The sequence below is a fragment of the Athene cunicularia genome (genome assembly GCF_003259725.1).
Source record: "Athene cunicularia isolate RWA chromosome Z unlocalized genomic scaffold, athCun1 chrZ_part3, whole genome shotgun sequence".
Classification (NCBI taxonomy): domain Eukaryota; kingdom Metazoa; phylum Chordata; class Aves; order Strigiformes; family Strigidae; genus Athene; species Athene cunicularia.
In genome coordinates, this window is record NW_020799144.1 from 10,608,103 (window position 1) to 10,630,891 (window position 22,789).

A 22,789-nucleotide genomic window follows, 5' to 3' on the forward strand; every position below is an offset into this window, starting at 1 on the left:
TCCTTCCTTCCTTCCTTCCTTCCTTCCTTCCTTCCTTCCTTCCTTCCTTCCTTCCTTCCTTCCTTCCTTCCTTCCTTCCTTCCTTCCTTCCTTCCTTCCTTCCTTCCTTCCTTCCTTCCTTCCTTCCTTCCTTCCTTCCTTCCTTCCTTCCTTCCTTCCTTCCTTCCTTCCTTCCTTCCTTCCTTCCTTCCTTCCTTCCTTCCTTCCTTCCTTCCTTCCTTCCTTCCTTCCTTCCTTCCTTCCTTCCTTCCTTCCTTCCTTCCTTCCTTCCTTCCTTCCTTCCTTCCTTCCTTCCTTCCTTCCTTCCTTCCTTCCTTCCTTCCTTCCTTCCTTCCTTCCTTCCTTCCTTCCTTCCTTCCTTCCTTCCTTCCTTCCTTCCTTCCTTCCTTCCTTCCTTCCTTCCTTCCTTCCTTCCTTCCTTCCTTCCTTCCTTCCTTCCTTCCTTCCTTCCTTCCTTCCTTCCTTCCTTCCTTCCTTCCTTCCTTCCTTCCTTCCTTCCTTCCTTCCTTCCTTCCTTCCTTCCTTCCTTCCTTCCTTCCTTCCTTCCTTCCTTCCTTCCTTCCTTCCTTCCCTTTATTTATTTTCTTTCTTTTCTTAAATATGTTAAAACATTTCCAGCTCTCCTGTGTATAAAACAGAGTAATTTGGTTTAAGTAAACATAATATTTTCTTTTACTAAAATTATGTTATGGGGCAGATACTCAGCTAATTAAATGACCATAGCTGCTCCACAGAAATCAGTGTTTGTATAGACACAAAATGGGAAGGACTACAATGCAGCTGTTTGATATGTTATGAACGGGCTAGCTTATTTGTTAACCTGAGATGGAAACTATAATTAACACAGTGATAAACTTTCACAGTTTAACACTTTGCGTTTGAGAAAGCTGAGAGGAAAGGTAATTTACAAATTAAAACAGATCTCTAACTATAAAAAAATCTGCAATAAATTACTTCTAAATAAAAGGAGTTTTCAGCATTATTGCATACATTCAGGTTCAGCTCTTACTTGCACTGTACTAGTTTTCCTTTATAAAAGACCATTAAAATTGGCAGAATAGTCATGCCCCCCTTTAAAGACCCTTTTGCCTTGCCAAAATGGTGTAACTTTGTGGAGAATCAGTCCTGCATCAGTCTGAGGTAATGTGTTATAATGCTATTATTGTCGGTATCGTGGTGGAGGTAGGCCATTTAATGCAGCAGAACAAGCATGAAGAATCACTTACCAAAAGTTGAAGTTATATAAGTGGCTCCTGTAACTGAAGCATGCTTTTCTGTCTAGGAAAGAAGTGGTCTTCCTTTACTTCAAATATTTAAGCTCAGCCTGGATGACTAACACACGTGCTCTAAGCCTGGCTCAAAGGGAAATTATGGCTTCAATTCCTGACTACTCTTCTGTGGCTTGTGTTATGTGGGAAGTCCAACTAGGCTAGAACAGAAAGGCAGCAAAAGAGGAAGGAGAGGTGTTGGAAACTTTGACATCCCAAGTGTAGTTTGTGCAGCTGAACTGAGACCCTGATGAGTTTTACGATCCCTCTGCCTCTCCTTCACTGTGTTGTCCTCAACTCTTTCTTCTCCAAAGTCACGAGGAACTGGCATCCCCTCCTCTGCTCCCTGCCTTGTAATCAGCCTAAGACATTTCCCTTTCAGGTACACTTCTTCCCATTTAAAAAAACTTTGCCTATGCTTTTCCAACAGCAGTTCCTTCCAGCTTTAATATCTAATTATATTACTCCAATGAGTGCAGACACAACTCCTTATAACAGATAGTAGGGTGTTCATGTTGAGCGAGTTGTTTCACTACAGCTTTAAGCAGGCATTTCGATACTGTGTGTAGCCCACATAATAGATATTTCTATGCATACTACTTTGATAAATGGGCAAATAAAAAAAAAACCCCAAACAACTAATACTAGTATCATAGTCTCTTTTTTCTCTACTCTCTTCACTACCCCCTCTAATGAGATTTTTTTAAACCTTATGTGTTTCCAACCACTTTAAGGTCTTAGCACTGCATGAGAACCTTACATTGATCTAAAACATGGAATGGGCTCACATAACTGGGACCACATTAAGTAGTTCATACATGTCTCTCTAGTCTTAGATAGCTAGCCCTTTGGAGTAACACACAACCAGCGCTGAAAATAATATTGACCTACCTTATATCCTGATTATTACACGATATCATGGAGAACCGGGATGCAGTCAAATAGTTGGTCTTTAATTCCTGGTTAAATGTCAAGGTAAATAATAACAAAAAAAAAAAAAAAGATTTTTCAAACCTAAATGTTTTACTTAATGGATCACTCAAATGGAGGTTACTGACATTTCAGTTGTTCTGATTCCATTGCAAAAGGACAGATTTTATCAAACTCCCCTTCTTCCCCCCATGAAGGAGAGGGCAGGAGTGTTATTGTGTCTCTGCCCATACTTTCTGTGGTCCTCTGGAGCAATAGTCATGCTGTACCCAGTGTGAGTGACACTTGTACTGACCAGCCAGAGAAATTTGTCTTGTACAAAGGAACTTGACAGCGTATTATCTCCTAGCATTTCTTATAGCATTTATTACTACAATGACCCAAAAGCACGAGTAATTCAGCTCTCGAAAGTATTTGTGGAGAGGTAGATGAAGTACGAATTTCCATGCATTCCTGTGCACTCTTGCTTACAAATCTGCACAAGAACTGCAGACCTTGCTGAGAAGGAGCACCACCATCAGACTGGTTCAGTCAATTTTATTTGAAAAGACAAGGATGCTTTACAGACACCAAGGGACACATTTTCAAGTACTTCACGGGGTTTTAGATATAGAGTCCCATCAACATCAATGGGACTTAAGCAGCCAAATCCACATGCATTGCACTGAAAATGTACCCCTGAGGCCCCAGTTCACAGCAGCATTAAAAACACAAGCCGTTTTACCCCCAGGACTTTTGCTTCCATGATCCATGAAGAGAGCAAAATACACTTTTTGGCTCATTAAGCCTTTTCACAGTACACAAATGAACGCAGCTGGGTAATGGTTGGTGCTCTCCAGTTCCTGCATGAAGAACCAGGGAAGCATGCTGCAGTGTATGGTCATTGTGCATTTAAATATTGTACTGAGATTTTCCTCAAAAAAAGACACATTAATTATCTTGAAACCCTGGTACTTCTAAAGTATTTGCACCTTTCTCTGGAGAAATGAGTTTAATGATCCTTTCAACGTCATGTCTGGCTGTTCAGGGATCGGCAAATCCATCATATTCTTGCCATCTTTCTTCAATCTGATCATTATTTGGTGGGCTGTGTAAAATTCTTGATCCTGATTTCTACTGACACAGAAAAACCTCAATTAAGCATGAGTTTCCTTACAAAACATGCATCTGCTCCTCTTTTTTGATATTTATTGCCTTGAACATATTTATTATCCTGCAGGGAGTAGGAATCCTACACTAGCTTATGAGACTAACAAAGAGGTAGGTAAGATGTCCAAACTAAAAATAAAAAAATGAAAAATGACCAATAAAATTAAAATTTTGTTCCTGGCTTCCAGTTGCTGCTAGTATTTTTGCTGCTTATTACACCTTGGAAAAAATCTTCAGCATTCAAATAAGTAGTTAACTTTTATTCTTGCTTCATTTAAGACTTTCATATGAAAGAGCATCTGTTTATTTGCTGTTCTATGACAATTTTCTTTGGGATAGCAATATCAGGTAATGCTGTAGTGTAATAGTTGTGTTTAGCCTGTATAACAAAGCAGATAATTGGTTTAGAAGTTCACTTTCAAGCTACACAGTGTATTCCTGGGTATATCTGCCTATTGTGCATTGACACTAGTGAAAATAAATATGTTATTTGGGTTGTTAGCCCCAGATTTGGGGGTAGGGCAAATTATCTGAGTTTTATAAACAGCTGGATTTTATAAAACTGTTGTAAGCCATTCTTCTTTTTTGGGAACCTGCTGGTAAGAGGATATATATTGGGACCTAGAGCTTGGGTTTGGAACAAGTCCATGAGGAAAAAAAAGGCATTTCCATCTGTATCTGTTTGGTCCCGGTCCAGCTTTTAATGAATAGTGATCCATATATTATAATAAAACCCATTGCCAGACTTGGCAGGCACAGTAGAGTGCCTAAAGAGTGGATTGTCTCCTGGTGCCTCTGATTCCAGTGCTGAGTCAGTGTGGGGAGGTCCCTTTGCCCTTCTGTGTCATGTCTGTCCCGAATCGATGGACAGCTGTCAGTCATCAGAGCTGTGCTCTGGGACAAGTCACCAGCTACAGCCTAGCTGGGACCTGCCAAGAACCTCCTCTGCCCTCTGCAAAACCAGAATGGGGAGGTAGCTTCGTAATTAATAATGGAAAACTGCAGATTGGAGGCTTGAATTAATGGTTGTGTTATTCACTCCTTTTTTTCTTTATGTTTTCAAGTGAATGTAGGTTTTTTTGTGAAAGGTGTGCATAGGCTTCTCTCTCTTCACTTTGCTTGAAGAACTGGTATTGCACTTTGTAATCAGATTCTCTTTGTGCAACCAGACTGGCACGCTGCAGCCTTGACATGCATCACAGCCTTCAGTGTGAAAGCAGCTGAGATTTCATCCGGTATTCAGTTTCAAGGGTAGTTCATGCCGGCTCAGGTCCCCTGGGACATAGGTAACAAGTAGGAAGAAACAAATTCATTACCAGCTGCTAACTTTACTCTGCTATCTTGCCTGTGATGTCTGATCAATACAATGTCCCAGGGTGTCTTGAGCAGGGTGAGACAATCTTATATGACTTACGTTGTGATCTCTCTCGCCTGGATTGGACAGAGCCTGTGACCAGGATGTCAGACTAGCTGTGTGGCGGCGCGCTCGAAGCCAGTGACAGAGGCAAGGGAGCTGAAACCACCCTGCTCTCATCGCTTTTCTGCTTTTTCTCAGTGGCTGTGACACAATTAATACTGCATTTCCCAGCTTTTTGTTGCTTTGTTTCAATTGCATGTCTCAGAGGGAAAACCCCCTCACTTCACCAAAGCGATTAAAATCACAAGAGTGGCAAGGATTGACACTTGTTTTGAACTAGGGGTTTCGGCAAGATGATTTACTGCTGTAGCTGGAGCGGGAGCACTCATGTGTGACTCTGGCTGCATTGCATGTGCCATTCTCATCGGCGCATAACGTGTGGTCTGGGGCGGGTGGCATGGGTCCAAGGCTGCCTCCCACGTGCAGTGCACTCTAAAAATGCCAAGCGCAAGGCCGAGAACATCAGTGAGAGAAGAGAGAACAGCGGCCATACCTTGCCATTGAGCTGGTCCTCAAAACACATCTGCTCTGCTCTGAAGCCTGCCTGGGAAATCCTACCTGCTGCAGGATAGCAAAAAAGAAGTCTTTGTCCAAAGCGGAGGGAATCAGCTGCATCTCAGCAGTTCCTGTCACTGCAAGAATGAGCTCAAAGTCTGCAGTTTGCTCTACAGCAGAACTGGGTGCTCTCTGCAGTGGGAACACACCTCTGCTGTTTCATGTACGCCTGGTCTTCATAAGAAAACTAGAGTGTCTAAAGGTGTGTTTTGATTACAGCCCAGATATATAGTTTATCCTCTAAAATGGAGATTTGTCTGGAGTCAAAATACCCTAGAATCTCAAGAAACCACAGTAAATAAAAAGGGAGGAAAAACATCAGTATTTCATTAGGAGATGCTATTGTTTTTTTTTCCTCTGGAAAAAGAAAAACAACCCCCTATTCATTTATATTTATCTTGTTATTCATTTTGTTTGAGACTCCTGCTTTAGGATTCAAGACTAGTCTTTTGAATTGGTCTTGGACTTTGTCTCAACACTCCCTCCACTCTGTTTACCGAGGATGAGAGAATTGCCACTCTCTCTGGGACAACTGGAAAATTTTGCTTAAAAGTGTGCTGCTTTTCATGCTAGTTTTTATATTCACCACCTCCTTTTCCTTTGGGTGCTCATTCTCTGCTGTATGCGTGAAGATCTCCCCAGGAGTGCCACAGGGCACTGAAGACTTCCTGGGGCAATAAGGTGGAGCAGCCCTCTGAAGAGAGTAAAATGAATTCCTGCACAGAAGTAAGAAACAGAAATTAAGGAAAATATGCCTCAGAGCTAGAGAACTTCTTTTTCCTTTGCTGAGGTTCAGGAGAGTGCACTTCTCAGGCTGCTGCCAAGATTTGTCAGTTGAATCTTTCTTGTGTTCATTATTATCCTGGTTTTCTAAAGCTGTAAGCAGTACCTAAAGCTGAGTGACCATCCTCAGAGCACCAATGATGGAATGCCCTTACACTGTCAACATTTTGTGACACTGATTTGTTTTTATTGAATTTCCTAATTACTTCCCTATCTCCTGCAGTCAGATTAGAATGAGGTTTTGGTCCATGCATGTTCAGTTATGCTGTTGACTCATCTCAGCCACAGATACCAGTCTGTGAGGTCTCCTCTATTGGTATTGGTATAATTCTGCTGCGATTTTGGTTCCAAAATTCATCCTCATTCAACTTGGTCTCCCAGCTGGTTACCTAAGTGTCTTGATATACTTCCTTATGCAATACTTTTTGCTGTGCAGTATTTACCTTTGACATAGATATTGAAAATGTTTTGGCATTTTCCTAACTTGTATTTCCTCTGTTGCAGGCACTGGAACTGTGAGTCCTGTTATTGGTGTAGTTAGAGGGTGTGTGTATATATATATATGCAAACATTCAGCTTAATTCATCAATGTCTACAAGGCTGTTACACTTTCTAATGGATTCTGTGACACTGACAATGATGTCTTGTCTTCCATTTGCTTTTGTTGCTCCTCATTGTTCTTGTTTGCAGACAAGTAAGTGCCCAGTGGAGCTATATTTGTGTGTAAGGCACAGCTGTTAGGGAACACTAATTGCTGCTGCCTGTGCGCCCGCTGACATCCTTGTAGTTGTAGTTGTAGATGGCCTACCAGAAGCTAATGGGTGTATCCCATGCTAAACATATATTTTTATATATTTTCTCCACAACACCCACAGCTCTTCCTTGGTATTTGGTTTTTATGTCTTCTAAGACAGCATCATGATCTCTGTGCAGTCACGGCACAATGGCTATTTTCAGCATGGATCATTTTGTGAGGCAGTTGCAACATGCATATACTGATCTTCTCTTTTTTTCTGAGGTTCAACTTCTGTTGATGACAAACTATTAGATATGGCACTTCAAAGGGCTGAGAAATGTGTTCTGAGTGTTTCTGACAGTCTGCTCTGGTCTTCCAAGTCCTTTATTGACAAAATCAGACAGAGCATGGAGCTACTTTTTCTCTGTTACAACCCATAGTATCTATTCTTTAATTTTTTCCACTGTCTGATTCAATCCTTAGAAAATCTGTTGTCTCTCTTGCTGTCTAATCAGCACCCAGTTCAGGAGCATGTCCCCTTTCATAACTATCAGCCTAGGGAGTAGAATTTGGTTTATGTGGTTTATGCTATGCTCTCATTATTATATTGTTCTCTTAATTCATATCTTGGGGTAGAATGTCTTGAGCTTCTGAAAATTCATGTTTGTACAAGCCAACTTATTTGCAACATTATGTGCTATGCAATTACCATGTGCTGTGCAAAGAGAGCCAAAACAATGCAATGTTCAGGCTTTGTTTCTTCATCCAGAGGATGAGAATGGATGGATGGATGGATGAGGAAACAGTGGCTACCTCTTGAAAGTAAGACAATATAAATGTCTGAATATTAATTCTGCATCAGTGTCATTTGTGAATGATACTGAAGGTGAAACCTTGGCAAAATTTATTGTATTTCCCAGTCTTGGGACAGAGACCAGGAAATAAAAGACAAGGGTTTTAGAAATGTGAACATGCAGAGTGGGACCGGAACAGTCTGGTGACATTCGTTAGCAGCACAGCTTGCAAGTTGAAATTTGTTGGAAGAAAAAGGGGGAGAGAAGGTTTGCAGGTTAGATGTTAGGGCTGTCACCTGAGAGACATCAGCCTCTGCCTCATTTTACATTCACCAGTGAAAATGAACAAACTCATCCAAAGCTCAAGACTTTCTCATGCTCTGTGTCTTCTCACAGAGTTGTAGTACTTTCTGTAGTACTTTGCACACTTTATTTTTAAAAACAATATAAATAGCGTCATATAGTTGTCATAACACGAAAGGTAGACTTTCAACTTCGTACAGACTAACACTCACTGTGGTTCAATTTCTGATGAAAAGAGTAGTAATGTGTCTATTTATTGCCCTGCCAACCATTCGTGCACGGTCTACAGCTAATTCTAGGAATGCCTATGAAAATCCGGATGGAGAAGGCTTGGACCTGTCTGTACCCTGCCTGCACAACTCGCACATGTGGCACACGGGAAACAGAAGCTTGAAATGTTTATTACTTTACTAACATAGCTCTGGAGTTTCTTTTACAATAGCTGTGTCCATTACTAATCTGCTTCTGTGAGAGCATTGCATGGTCTGGAACAAACACTCCTGTAATATGTGTCCATGCATGAAACCTTTACTGCAAATTTTTCTCTCCTTTTGACAGCATCTTTGCTTTGCTCCATTCCTGAGACAGTACTCTCTTTTTAATCTTTTTTTTTTTTTTTTTCTTTTTCTCCAGAATTTGGATATAAATCCATAACATCTGTGAAGGGCATCATTCAGAGATGTGACTATACTGCCTGGGGCTGATCTGACAACTGTGCAAAGCCCACTGAAAGGACCAGTTCACATCTTGGGAGACATCTATATGTGTGTGGCCTAGTGCATGGAGAAACTGATCCACACAGCCAGGGTGGACTCATCACTGCAGATGTCCTAGCAACTTTAATGATTAGTAATCATCTCCTGGTGGAAAGAACTGTTTTATTGACTTGTGTGTGATAAGAGCATGCTCACATAATACTGCACAATTGCAGCCCAGGATAATGGGAGTGTGGAGCAGGAGGGAAAGGTGAAGGAAGAGGCAAATTTCATTTTAAATTAAAAGGTAGTATGTTTTGAATTCTTACCCTGGTAGAGATAAACTTTTCAAACAGGAAAAGATCTGAAGTCTTCAGTTTAAATTGATTTTCAGAAACCAGAGACAGCTGAAGCCTATGGCTATTAACATAGCAAAGTGATGACAGAAGAGTGAAATGATGCAAGAAGGGATCGATCAGCGAGGGACTATGAAAGAAGATGGTTGGATTTGTGTTGCCATTGTTTTCCCTTGGTATTCTAGCTACCGTATTCATATTGTGAGTTTAAAGATACATGAAGCTCCTACTTAAAATGTTTTATGGACAGACTTCTGCTTTTGATTTATCTAGGCCACAGTTTTAATCGGGTTAAACAAAAAGGGGGATAATTGCTTTTGCTAATTGGAATCAGTTTTGAATTGGCTGTAGTACTCTGAGTTCCTTGCATGTTGTTATGTGATGGTTGCATTTGTGGCTTGAGATGGATTTGCTTAAAGCACTCCCTTGTACTAAGTTACCTTAAAAAGGCTTTTAAGTACAAAAAAGCAGGGTTTCTTTGAATTAAAAAAAAAAAAATCTTTTTAAGCAGTGTAAGCTCTGAGCAGCTAGGGAAGACAGTGCAGAAGTATAAAGGTTTGTAAACAAGGCTGCCATCACCATTTCAGTCTTCTGGTGAGTTCTGGCTCTGAGCAGCTCCGTGACGTTTTGCACAGCAGTAAGCACTGCAGCTTGCCTTTGGTCCCCAGCATGTCCTCTCCATCCCACCAAGGCTCTGCTGATCTGTTCCCTCTCCTCCCTCCTGTCTTTGTGCTGTGCCTTGCTTGCTTGTTGTTGCAGCCTGGAGAAGCTTGCTTCCACCAACAGTGCTCAGAAGACCCCCAGGGACGGAGCCATCTCCCCCTCTCGCACACGCGTGGGAGCAAACCACAAACCAAGAACAAATGCCAGAACAGTTGCCATCCATCATAGACGTCGTCACTGAAGAGGGACTCATGAGCGTTGCGCGAATATTTTTTCATGAGTCTAAGGTTTCAGGCTGTCCTATTCAGATTTGCCACATGTTTTCAAAGTTGATATTTTTTTTTTTCCTTCATTGTCCTCCAGCTATGCTTGTAAGAGGATACCAAACCCAACACCCTACATGCAAAGAATTGCAGATTACTACTGTTAGGTGGGAATGAGAACTTGGCATCTACTCAGCAGGGCCCAGCAACCCTTCTCCTACCAGAGGTCGTCACGTCCCACCAGATGTGTCACCCTTCCTGAAGTACCATAAAGAAGAGGTTTTATATCAGGGCACATGCAGAAACCTACTTGACTTGCCACACTCAAATGAGCCCATGCCTCATCTGGGCTGCGGTTAATGTCCACAAGTACACTCTCTGGTTGCTTCAAGCATGGAGCAGACCCTGAAATCCCAGTAAAAAAGATGAAATCCCCAGCAGACCACATCTTTGACAGACTAAAACCAGGTATGTGATCAGACATTGTGCTCAGCTCAAGGGGCATCTCAGTGTGCTGCCATAGCCCCGGGGTGTGTGCTGGGGCCTTTGGCAGGAATCGATCAAGCGCTCTTTAATAGAAGAAGTTGAGAAGTTGAACATAAAGGAGTTTGGTTTTTTTTTTGTTTTTTTTTTTTTCCCCTCAGGCATAATAGATCCAGGACAGTTTAATATTGCAGCTTTTGTGCAAAGTTACATGAGTTATTTGATAACCATATGTGGTTAATACCTCAGATTTATGTACCATGTTAAAGATTAAACTTCCAATAATGTATGTCCCTTCCTACAACTAGATTTTAGAATTAAAAGCAAACTTAGAGCAAAAAATATACTGCTACCACCTCTCATTACATCAGCAACATTTTCTTGGCTCCCTCTCCTGAATAATGCTCGTCTCCAATCCCACTTACTTTGAGTACTTAAAAGCCACAAGGCAACATGAGCAAATGCCAAATGTAGAAACATGAAGGCTTGAAAACTACTTCTACCAAATGGGGTCATTCTTTTTCCTTTGAAGATTTCATCTCTTCTGTCTTCAGATTCATAACAGATAATCATCTAAACATCTAAAAGGTCTCTGAGAATGATGTAGACAGTAAGGTAGCAGTTAGAAAGATTTTCAAATTTTAAATAACTGCACAGAGCTATTTTTACTCGCTATGTTGCCTGGATAAGTGCTTGGATAATTTTTCTACATTTTTCACAACAATGTTCGCTATCAGTATCGTCTTCAGTCATACTATGGCCCCATGGGGAATGAAAAAAAAATAAATTAATGATTAAGATCATTAACTTTAATCAGTGTTAGGATTTATACTTTACACTGTGCACTAGTTTCAATATGAAACAATGCCTTTGAGTATGTTGCAGGCAAAGACATTCAAAGTGATTCTGGAAGTTCAAGGCTTAATTTTACTCTACAACTTCTGTTCAGGGAACCCTACCAGCATTTCTTTGAAATGTTTTCCCTGTGCCTGAAGCACAGCTTGAAAAGTTACTTAATTAATGTAATTTTTTTTCTGTCTTAGAAGGGATGGTCTCTGAGAACCCAGAGGAAAAGGCAAATATCAATAAGATTGTAAGACTGGTAATAAGTAGAAGATGAATCTGTCAGAATAAAGCAGGCTTGTCCACCTCACCCCTCTCTGGTATCAAGTTAGAATACCTAAAAATTAGTAACTTTTTTTGTTTTTATTATCCTTAGAGAATTCTGCAATATGTGTGCGCTACTCTCTAAACTGTATACCTACTGAAGTTGAGCCATGCTCTGAGGTTTGACAGACCTTCCAGCGTTATCAACAAAAACCCTCAAAAAGAAAGAAAGAAAGAATTCAGCATAAAGCTTATGCCAAAACAGGAGAGGCAATCCAGAATCATCACTCAGGAAACCTCCCCTGAGCTGACTGAAAGACTAAACATTCTCCAGTTGATGAGTTTGAAGTTTTTGTCCCAGCTCGGTAAGCAGAGCCCAACAGCTCATCATCCTCACAGTGAATATTGGGGTCTGACTACCATGTCTTTCCTTACCCATTTCTCTAATTCCTAAAATTTCTATTTCTTGAACAGAATTTAGGAAATTTCTAAAAATACCATTTCTGAAACAGAGGTGTTTACAGTGTGTTTGATGGAATTCCCTTTTAATGATAGAGGGACTGAATAGAGTGACCTCATGTCAGCACTTTTCTTCCATTCCCTCATAAGAGGTCACTGGAACAGGCTCCTCAGGAAAGTGGTCATGTCACCAAGCCTGTCAGAGTTCACAGAGCATCTGGATGACAGTCATATGGTTTAGTTTTAGGTAGTCCTGAAAGGAGCACTGAGTTGGACTTGATGATCCTTATGGGTCCTTTCTAACTTGAGATATTCTATGATTCTATAAGAGGCACTAGATTGTACAAATGGAAACTGATGAGCATTTAAATCAATGCAAGATGGAAGAGGTTGGTTAAGGTTAAGCACACAGGTCATCTAGCTGACCTTGACCAGTGAAAACCAGAACATATCAGCCCTAATTGATGGGAGTGAATAATTCAGAAGACAAGTATATTTTTTAGTTTTCTTAGACAAAATGTTGTGAAGATACTGTTTCAACAAAAATGGCCATTCCTTAATTAGAAACAAGCCATTTAACCCTCAGTCTTTTGGGAGATTAAAGTGTGAAATGGACAAAACCTGGAAGAATCTGTCTTGACATGGAGGAAAAGACACGTTCTCATAACTCTTCAGAGAGTCATTAATTTAATTCTTTCAGGGTCCATATCTGTTACTATGGACATTGGAACAACAACTAACAACTTTTGAACCAGATGTTTCATGGGTGCATAATCGAGTTAATTGTTTGAAATCAAGTGAAGGTCTGACTTGTCATTGACAAGTAGGACATGCCATGCCAGCTGTGTTTCTGCATTTCTCTTTAGTCTACTCCAACAGCTGGAACAGTCTGAAAAAAAAAAAAAATCGATGTTTCCTTCAGAATTTTATCAGGCAGTAGGAAGACTCAGGGCAACAGCTAGTTTGCACCTTTAAAATTTCCACTTTAAATTCTCCAGTGTTTTACAATGGTGGTCTCAAGCATAGATACTCAGATAAAACTATGGACTTAGAGATGTCTGCACACAACTGTCTCAGGACAAGAAATATGTCAACTTGTGTTTGGCTTTTTTTTTCATTTTTTGACAGGACAACATTTTATTATGGTGTTTCCTGAAGACTAGCCTAACCTATCTGTGGTTTTAGATATTTGATATGACAGATAAACATTTATATCCATTGTTCTTGCAAATTCTTTGAAGAATATCAACTAGCTCAAGATGCTGACTGATCGATAAAGAAATCATGAAAACTCACCCCATTAAAAGGCATCTTTTTTCTGACTAAGAGATGGTTCTGGCTAAGGTCTAGTGCCTTCAGTGTGATTCATTGGCATGACTTGTTATGAAAACAGGCTCACTGAAACATAAAATATTTTGTTTTAATTAGTGATTATCTCAGGTATTGGGAACAATACTCTTCTCTTTCCATAGTAACTACTTTAGGAGACTTATGACCAGAGAATCCCTGTATGGATTAACCTGCCTGACTCACAGCCCGTATTACTTTAACGCATTACTTCTGTTCCTTTTTGCCTTTTCATTCCTCTCTGCTTTTGTTGGGTTTTTGGTTGTTGTGTTTTTTTTTTCTTTTTCTTTTTTTTTTTTTTTTTTAATTTTGTTTTGTTTTGTTTGTTGCTGTTTTTTGTTTTTTGGTGGTTGTTTTTTTTTTTTTTTTGTTATATTATGGTATTGAATATGAGAATGAACTTTCTACAACACAATTTGTCTGCCTCTCAGTTGGTAACCTGCCCCAAAGAAATGAGTACCTATGTCTAATACAGCACAGAAATTAACAAAGGAGTCTACTTTGTGGAGGTATTTTCCCTATATGCTTGAGTTTCAAAATGTGGCTTGATTGGGTAGGTCTGGGTGGCCTCCTGAGGAAAGATGAGGCCAGCAGTCAGAGGAGGGAAGAGAAGGATGCTAAGGGGATATAATGGGAAGAGCTACTCTGATCAGTTGGTGGTAGATTTCTGAGAGCCAGGGTAGCATTCCTGCTCAGCAGTGTGCTGGAACATACCCCATGAGCTTATTTGGAAATAGCCCAGGTGGTGTAGAAATAGCCTTAGATTTGTGGAGGACGTGTCATTACATTAGCTGAGATATGCGTGTTCCTGAAGCTGTGGTTAGGCACTAACTGGGATTCACAAAAATGCCCAGTCAAGTATAGCTGGTTTTAATACGGCTTCATTATGATGACTTGTATAAATCCAGATTTAGTGGAATTTTCCTGCTAATAACAGCTGTGAAATCAGCTCAACAAATACTTGTCATTACCTTTCAGAACTAATATTTAATTCCAAAAATCCATTCTTGACTTTGGAGTTTTTTAAGTTCTTTGCACAAAAGAAGATTTACAATGCAATATTGAACAAATTAAATGAAATTATTACTAACATCGTTATGTTTTGATCTTGTGTGGAAGAGAATTAGGGTGCAATCATTATTTGGAAAAATAAGGATTTGATTTTCTATGGTTCATCCTGTAACATGGATTTTATCTTCTCACAGTGAGATTTCTTCACCTGATCTTTACAGTTTACTGTAGCTCATGTCGATAAACTTAGCTTGGGGTTGTGCGCACTTCTTCAAGCTGAAATCATTCCTTTCTTTCACCAGATGTGTTTTTGATTAAAACCCAGTTTTATTGTTGGTGTGTATTTCCTGTTTTCCACCTATCTTAATTCCCACACGTCACATAAGGACTCCCCTAATATGATGGATTTATGGAGAGACCTGTTAACATAGCAATAACCGCAGCTTCCCTCTCAGCTACTGCCTGTCAGCACACACACCAAAGTGGTGCAAGATGATTCGGGTACAGCGATGTCTCCTTCTCCCTGTTTTTTTCGCAGCCAGGCTTTTACGCAGGCATGACTGAGCTCCAGCTATCTGCTGTGCATAAGCTGAGCTGGGATCTGATGTCTACTGTTTGCTCTGTGTGACCATGGAGGAGCAGATAGACAGGCAACCGAGGGTGATATCAACAAGACAAAGCAGGTTGGACAGAGCTTTCCTCTTTCTTCAAAAATTCCTGGTTAGGGAAATGCAGCACTGCAAAAATCACAACAAATGAGCAGTAGTCTTGAACAGTAATACTGATGATGATAAAATTCAATCACTGATTGACAGAAGTCTATGATTTCTCTGCTGTTTTTATTTATTATCTAATTCTAGAATTTGTGACTTTTCTAATGCACGAGTCAGGTGGATTCATGTGCATGTCCTGCATGCCAACCTTCCTGAGTTCAGAATCCTCTTTAAGAGAGAGCAAAAAAGAATTTGAGAAAGGCCAAAAACCCAAAAGCCATTCAATGTGAATTGTCGCTGTGAGTGATGTGGAATGAAATAGAAAGCGACAAGAAGAACATCAGTCAAACCATGTGGTGGAGATCCATTGATTTAAACAAACACATGACAGTCTCCTTTTATAGGAATTTCTTGTCCCATCCCTCTCCTGCTACCACATGTTGAACACATGACTGTCCAAGATTTTGGAATAACTGTGTTTTGATAAAATATAGAAATTTCTGTTTATATGTTAGGCTACTTTGAGTGTGATTCTTGGGTGGCAGCTAGGATGCATGGATTTCCATGCAGTGGTCTCAGCTGCCGTCAGCTGACTTTAGACGGGCTGGCTGTGTGCTTCTAATACCCATCAACTGCAACAGGAGAAAAGACTTCCAGAAAAAATACAGGTCAGATCCTGAAATGAAGTGTATGAGCTCCAGCAGTCTACCTTGTTTCACATATTCAAACTCAGCGAGATTATGCACCTTGAGAACAAATATCAACTTGCTTGGAGGTCAAACACAGCAGAGGGTACGTCATTAATAATTCCTCAGTAATAGTATTGTTAAAAAGGCTATAGTGCCTATGTCACATCACTTTTTCTCACATTGGTTTTGACTTGGATAAATAGATGAGTAATGCATCTAAGTGGTGCTTGATGTTGCCTAACACATAATAAGCAGCGTTACTGATGTCATACGTAACCACAGACTACAGTGGAAGAGAGGTGCTATTTGAAAAGCTCTCTTCCTCGTCATGGCATTTCCCTGCTTTATAGTTCTGTTATTAATCTTTAGATCATTGCTAGAGGAAAGCTGCTAGAGGTGCAGGTATATCTAGGCAAGAGGATAAATCCCACAGGATGTGAGTTGTAAGGTTTTTTGTAATTCTTTCCTGCTCAGACTCCATCACAGCTGTGGATTTCAGGAAGAGGCTTTGCAAAAGTCTCTTGTTTCTGATCCTCTGTGCTGTTGGAGTAACTGAGACTAACCTGAGATAACTGGATGCAGTGCAGCGTAACTTGTCTCTGAGGGGCTAAGAGGCATGAACCAGATGGAGAAGGATTTCATCACCACATCAGAGATAGCCTGAACTCATTCATCTACAAAAGAAACAAAGTGAACGAACAACCTGATAATGCCTCACAGTTTGAAGATTGCTTCTAGATGAATGACTTGCTTGTCTGCAAGTATAAGTACAGGGCTGCTTCTCCAACATATGATAAGCATAGAGAATCTCTTTCTTCAAAAGGGATTTTTCATTTGATAGTATCTGGTATGTGTGCACAGTTTTGAAAAATGTTCTTCCTTGCATCTTTGTTTCACCACTAATTAGAATTAAATCCAAAGGTACAATTTATGTTCAACACATTTGGTTTGGTTCTATATCCTATTTTACAAGCAAACTTGATATTTCTATTTGAATATGTTTGTTTATTATTATTATTATTATTATTATTATTATTATTATTATTATTATTATTATTATATTCAAAGTAATTCAGTGAATGATTAATGTGAGCAGGTAGCAGCCTGTGGCTCGTCAGCTTATTTGTTAGTGTGATTCATTTGCAGTTCATAATTTATTGATGGTGCTCAGTAATTATCTATAGCTCACCTGCTATTCTCTTATACTCTGTGTCTATATGCTTCTCAGACCAGACCTGACAGAGGCAAGCTGGCTGCACAAACCTTTCTGTAACAGCTCTTTGTAAGCCCGTACTAAACATGTATTCATACAGGTGCTTATGCAAATCATTGAATGGAGTTGCTCTGCTCATTAAGTGCTGCAACACAGCATTGCTCTACAAATATTTTTATTGTTTTCAGAAAGCTGCTGGTTGTCTGGCTGGGATGGGGCTTTGAACACACATTGCATTCTCTATGCCGTCTCACCTGGAGGACAGTAAAACTGTCAGATACAGGAGGAATCCGTTTTCTTTCTTTCAGAGGAGCTGTTTACAGGCAAAAATGTTAATAAGACTATCACTTTTAAACTTCTACCACTACCTTCTACTGACTGGTGGAGGGGACATGCCCCTTTGCTCTTGGGCATCAGTCCATATGAAGATACTGAGCTCATCCAAGACACTCCGCAAGGGAGATAACAGTGGCTCCTGACCTCTGAATCTGGTCTGCTGCCACAGAGGTTGGATTTTCTGGTTGGAGAACTGAATGAACAGTGTCTCACTGTTCAGAGAGGGATAGCTGGTGGGGATGTTTGAGTGAGGTCCCCTTGGAGACTTCCTCATGCCTCTGCTGGAGGTTTGCTTTTGTTCATCGTGATCTTTTTCTGTGTGCATTTTTCCAATTTTCTTTTTATTTTGTGTGCTAATATTGAAAAGAGGCATATTTGAAAGGTCCTTAAATTAATTGCACACATCACGATCCAATTGTTATCATACCAGCATGAAAACCTCTGCTGCTAATGAAGCTGGGTGTCATTTGGGAACTATTAGACACACTGACCAACCTGCCCTCCACCAGACAGTTCAGTAGCTCTTCTTGCATCTCTCAACTTTTCTGTAAACCTTACCAGCTAATTAGAATGCATCAAAAATGACAGTGCCTGTTGATTGTAGGGCTGAAAACGAGAGATTATAGTGTCATACAACACCACGCAATATGTGAGTCAGTCGGCCTCCTTTGAACGCTCTTCACATCTGGCTGGCTGTGAATGGGACTACTGTCAAAGGGGCTGCTGCTGTAGTACCTGGTTCCTTATGTACTAATTACAAGCTCCGAATGCAGGAGTTAGGAGAGTCTGGGGACTTGTGGCTGGAGTTCACACGGGCTGGCAAAACAAAGGACGCCCTGTTCCTCATTACGCTCTTACAGTTAATTAGGAAGTGAGTTTGTTGATCACTGGCTGCGTTAAGAATCACTCATTTATAGCAGAGCACTTTGTGATTTTTGTGAAAGTTTATTTAAATGACATCTTACACTTTGGCCATAAGGGACATGCTTTTATTTTATCTGAGTTTAAATATGGGTCTTGTAGTCTTCTGGTCTGACAGAAAGAGAAACAGGAGTGTTTTGTTTCATGGGGCAAGCAGGGAGGAGAGAGGGGGTGGACGAGGGGAAGCATTTCATTGCAGGGTTTGGTTGATTGTTTTGGGATTGGCACATTGCTGTGTGAGTGCCGGTAAACCATTTAGAGATTTGTGCCTTGAATTTAGAGGACAGGGCTGCCGGTGATGGCAATGCCACTCTCCTGCCTTCTGGTGGGGAGTTCAAGGTCAAAACATTTTATTGGTCTGACAGCTTGTCATGCTGAGCCTGTATGTGGATCTCTGCCAAGTCTGTGAGCTGGGGTAGCACTTTCCCTGCTCCTACCACTGTCTGTCCTGCCCGGAGGTCAATGAGACAGAGGTGGAGGCTGCATGGGGGCCATTGACATTCAGAGATATTTCGTCCTTTGAGAAGTAAATGCTGCAACAGTCCTTTCAATGCAGCTTGTGTTGAGAGTCAATTGCTTCCCCTTCTCTATTACAAGGATGCCATTAATATCCAGTGCCACTGTAGGAGCTAGCAATTCTTCGCTGCTAGAGCCAGTGGAGATGAATGATGGACTGTTTTCCTTGCCCAGAAACAGAGTTCCTGGGCTCTGACACACAGTGGCAAGGGAATCACAAGAAAGCAGAGTGGAGAAAAGCTTTAAGAGAGAAGCCAAGAGTGAGATATAATAGAAAAAACAGGGACCCATCTGATTTTTCTGTAGCAGCTCTAACTGGGATTAATCAGCCATTTGTGGAAAGAAATTTACTGTGATCTTTACTCAGATAACATACATCATTATTACTTAATTATAGACATTTACCCAGCACTGCTTGCTATCCACTCTGATTCCTCAAGCATAAAATGCCTCTAATCTCAAAGCTATTATGTAAATTCTTCTAGCTGCATGTCTGCAGGGATACCAGCAAGCAGTGATGCAGGGGAGCCAGTGGGTGTTTCTTGGAGGTCTTTCTGTAAGGCTGCTTATGTTTAGTGAGCATGAAGTTGGTTCACTAGGGTGAACAAACAGTTTAGAGATTGGAGGAAAGGAACAATCCCACACTAGTAAAAGAGTCTCTCTTTTCCCTAAATATAAGTAAAATAAATCAGGTTTCTACGGTGTTTTGTAAATTGCCTCTGACTTTTATGCTCACCTGATGACAAAGACTTTATTTTAAACTCTTTGTTTTCAGATGTATATATTGCTTCCTCCCCTACCCGAAAGAGTAAAAATCAACAGATAACAGCTTCAGACTCGTCAGGTAATAGTTGATCCTGAGCTTCTGCTGGCATAATATTTTCCAGATGAGAGACTGAAAGTTTGCCTTGCTTCGAGGAAACCATTTATTCAATCCGTAAGTAGTGTTTGACCCCTACCCAGAAATGTGAGTGGATTCCTTCTTCTTGCTATTGATGTTTTCAAAGAGTATCTAATAACTACATATTGAGGAGAGAGAAGGGTAAAGGTTGGACTGAAAAAGGAACCAATCATGTTAGTATGGATGGTTTGCATAAAGGTTATTTTCAGGAACAAAACACTATACCACTCATGTGAGCTAGGTAGGTAGGAGGGTGTTTCAGTTTGTTCAGATGCATGAAGCATTATGGAATTATGCACAGCCAGCAATCCACCAGGAAAAATAGTGGAGTATTGGATTATGTTGCAAAAGTCTTGATTCTAAAAAAATTAAGTTCAGGCTGGAGTCTATAAACATTTACACATGCATTTAACTTCATTAAATGGCAAACAGCTGTAACTTCCTTTACAGTTATCCGCTGTTCTTCCTCTTGAAAGAGCTCTTTTGATCTCTAGGGTACATGGAGTTTATATCTTCCTTGGGTCTGGTGCTGACCAGTAGAAAAGAGGAAATTCTCCCCGTTGATTAAAACAGTGTTAGTGGAAGGCTTGGTACTGCAAAGACAAACCTGTACATGGGCTTCATTTAACAGCATGACCCATTGCTTCTACAGGAACGATCTCCAGTAGTAAGTGAACATAAAACATATAAAGCAATTGAATAAAGAGAGGAGTAGAAAAAATCATGGAGAGATGGGAGGCCAAATCTTCTCCCTGTACAATTTTACATGGTTTTTAAATGTGTAGACACAGCAGCGGGCTTTTCTATGATGAATGTTGACTCATTTGAGTTGCTACAGTGTGCCACATGCTAATGATTTCTGAGCTGGTACTCACCCTGATGAGATTCTCTACCTTCAGGGTGTTTTAAACATTGGCCTGCTTCAGCATGAACCCCTCCCTTGCTTTATTTGTCTGTAGAATCAGGTATGGGATCAACTGCCACTCAAACCAAGATCCATCAAACCTCCCAATCACTCGGTAATGTTTTCGTAACCCAGCTGTCAGCTGAGACATGAGACTACTGTGACTGTGTGGAGCCTTCCGTCCAGCATGAACATCACTGAGAAGAGCAGCTACTATCGCTGTTGGTTTCTGCTGGCTCTCTGAAACAAACAAATTTACTTGTCTTTCTTGCTGTTTCTAGATCTGTGCTGATCAATTCAAGACATAGTCTGTTTAAAGCAAGTCTCTACACATAGAGTGTTAAAATGTTACTATTACCAAGAAAACCATACCTGGAACCAAATTCTCAATCACAAACATATTGTGTTTCAAATTTTTTTTTTTTTTTTTTGGTATGCTGTTTAAAATTATTTCTGTCAAATGCTTCCTTTTCAAACAGAAGACAGTAACTCTCAGGTTCCCATGATATAGTTTATCCTCTTCTATGTGATTTGACCCATTATGCCTATAAGTTTTTGTGAGACACAAGGATAACACAAGAATAGGCCAAAATGGGACACCGTTAGGGATTATGGCATTTACCTTTTAAAAGGGATCTTAAAGCAATCCTACAGGAGTGACAACAACCAGTGGCTGTTCCGGAGTTAATGTCTCTGCCTCAGTGTAAATGCCTTCCCTGCGTTCTACAAAGCAAAATCCAACATCTAAAGCACTAGTTTTCCATCAGATCCTTGTTCTTCAGGTCTTGCCAAGCTACCAAAGACTGTAATTCTGATATGTCAGTTCTCTATGTGATTTTTGATGTATGGTTCTATGATTCTTATTTCTGAGGAAAAACCTCTGTGTATCCTGTAGGAACAAGCAGGATCATTACTTTAATTTCTCTCAGCTGCTTTTTAACCATAAGTGTTGTTTGGGCCTACCTTTGTTGTTGCTTTCTGTTTCTAGTTCTGGATTTGACAGAGGGCCCTGTGAAAAAGTTGTGGGTAAAATCCTGTGTCACAGCAGCAGAGTTTCTATTGCATGGGAGCCTTGACTTCTGAAGATATTTTTGGGCAATGTCTTTATGCATTCATCCTGTACATGTGCCTCAGTCAACCCTTCCTGACATATTTACCATGCCATGTGGATGTTGTCTCCACAGAGGAAATCTCAACATCATCCAAGGAATACACCATCTTTTCTATGAGAGAAGGATCTAATATTTCATTGCCTCACATCTAGAATTGAAAAAGCAGTATTTCCAAACTGCTGTGGAGTATGAATTGAGGGTGACTTCTAATGGATGGCTGCTCTACATGAAGCTGGGAGTTAAACCTTCAATGAAATGTAGTTTTACCATAGAATCTTTCCCTTTCCATCTGTTCCTTGGATTTAGATTTCTAGTGTTTCATTGTGTTCATATTATCATGCAGCACTATGTCTGGCGTAGGTATTAAAATGTCTGGGTGTGCAGGTTCCATAATCCTAATGCTGGCTTCATCTTTCATGGGTTGTAATACTTGGTTTGCTGTATTTTTTTATTGTTACCACTGTAATTGTGTTGTGAGGGCCCTTACTCCAGCTCTGGCTTGTTAAATAAATAGAACATATCCTTGTGTCTCATGCCTCCGCGTCTGGAAGGGATTTAAACCTCTTCTTTTGTCTGTATATTTTGGCTGAGCTAAGAATTTCTCTTGAAAGACCCTGCAAGTTTCAGGGTATGTGTGTATTATACAGAGTTTGCTTTCATTAAGTTGTGCATTATTACAGCTTTGTTTGTGTTTGGGGTGTTGAGAATCACAGAGGCCAGTTCCTTTTAAACACTAAAGAGTACAAATACCCAGGAATATGCATCTTGATTGATGCAGCTGCCACTGCGGTTCACATGTGGTGTAAGTCTACGCTGTTGTGTTTCCTAAACAGCGGGTTTCATAGACTGTATCATCTCATGGTGGCATCTGGTAAATGGTCAAGAAGTAGTTAAAAAAAAAAAAAAAAGCCACTTGAACACTGCAATATAATAAAGAATATTTTTCTAAATCCCCATCCGCTGTCATTGTTCAGCCATCATCTGGCCTGCTTATTTTCCATTCACCCAGAAATCACTTGAAAAGGTGTTTTATTTATGTGAAAATATTTGAAGGATCTATTTTTCACATAAATGTTGATATTCGACATACACAAGGCAACTTTTCTGTGGAATCTGCTTTTGGAAGACACCTTTCAACTTCTCCAACTTGTCCCTCTGGTCTTAG

At 40.3% G+C, this 22,789-nt stretch overlaps 1 long non-coding RNA gene across 3 annotated transcripts in view; it reads left to right on the forward strand.

The window, feature by feature from the left end:
* LOC113490338 overlaps positions 1 to 22,495 on the forward strand; it is a 66,525-nt gene extending 44,030 nt beyond the window's left edge. For all 3 annotated transcript variants that reach the window (XR_003400205.1, XR_003400206.1, XR_003400204.1), the window contains 3 exons: positions 1,283 to 1,406; positions 16,563 to 16,568; positions 21,501 to 22,495. This is a non-coding gene — a long non-coding RNA (uncharacterized LOC113490338). The remainder of the gene's footprint in view (positions 1 to 1,282; positions 1,407 to 16,562; positions 16,569 to 21,500) is intronic.
* Positions 22,496 to 22,789: the final 294 nt, after the last annotated feature.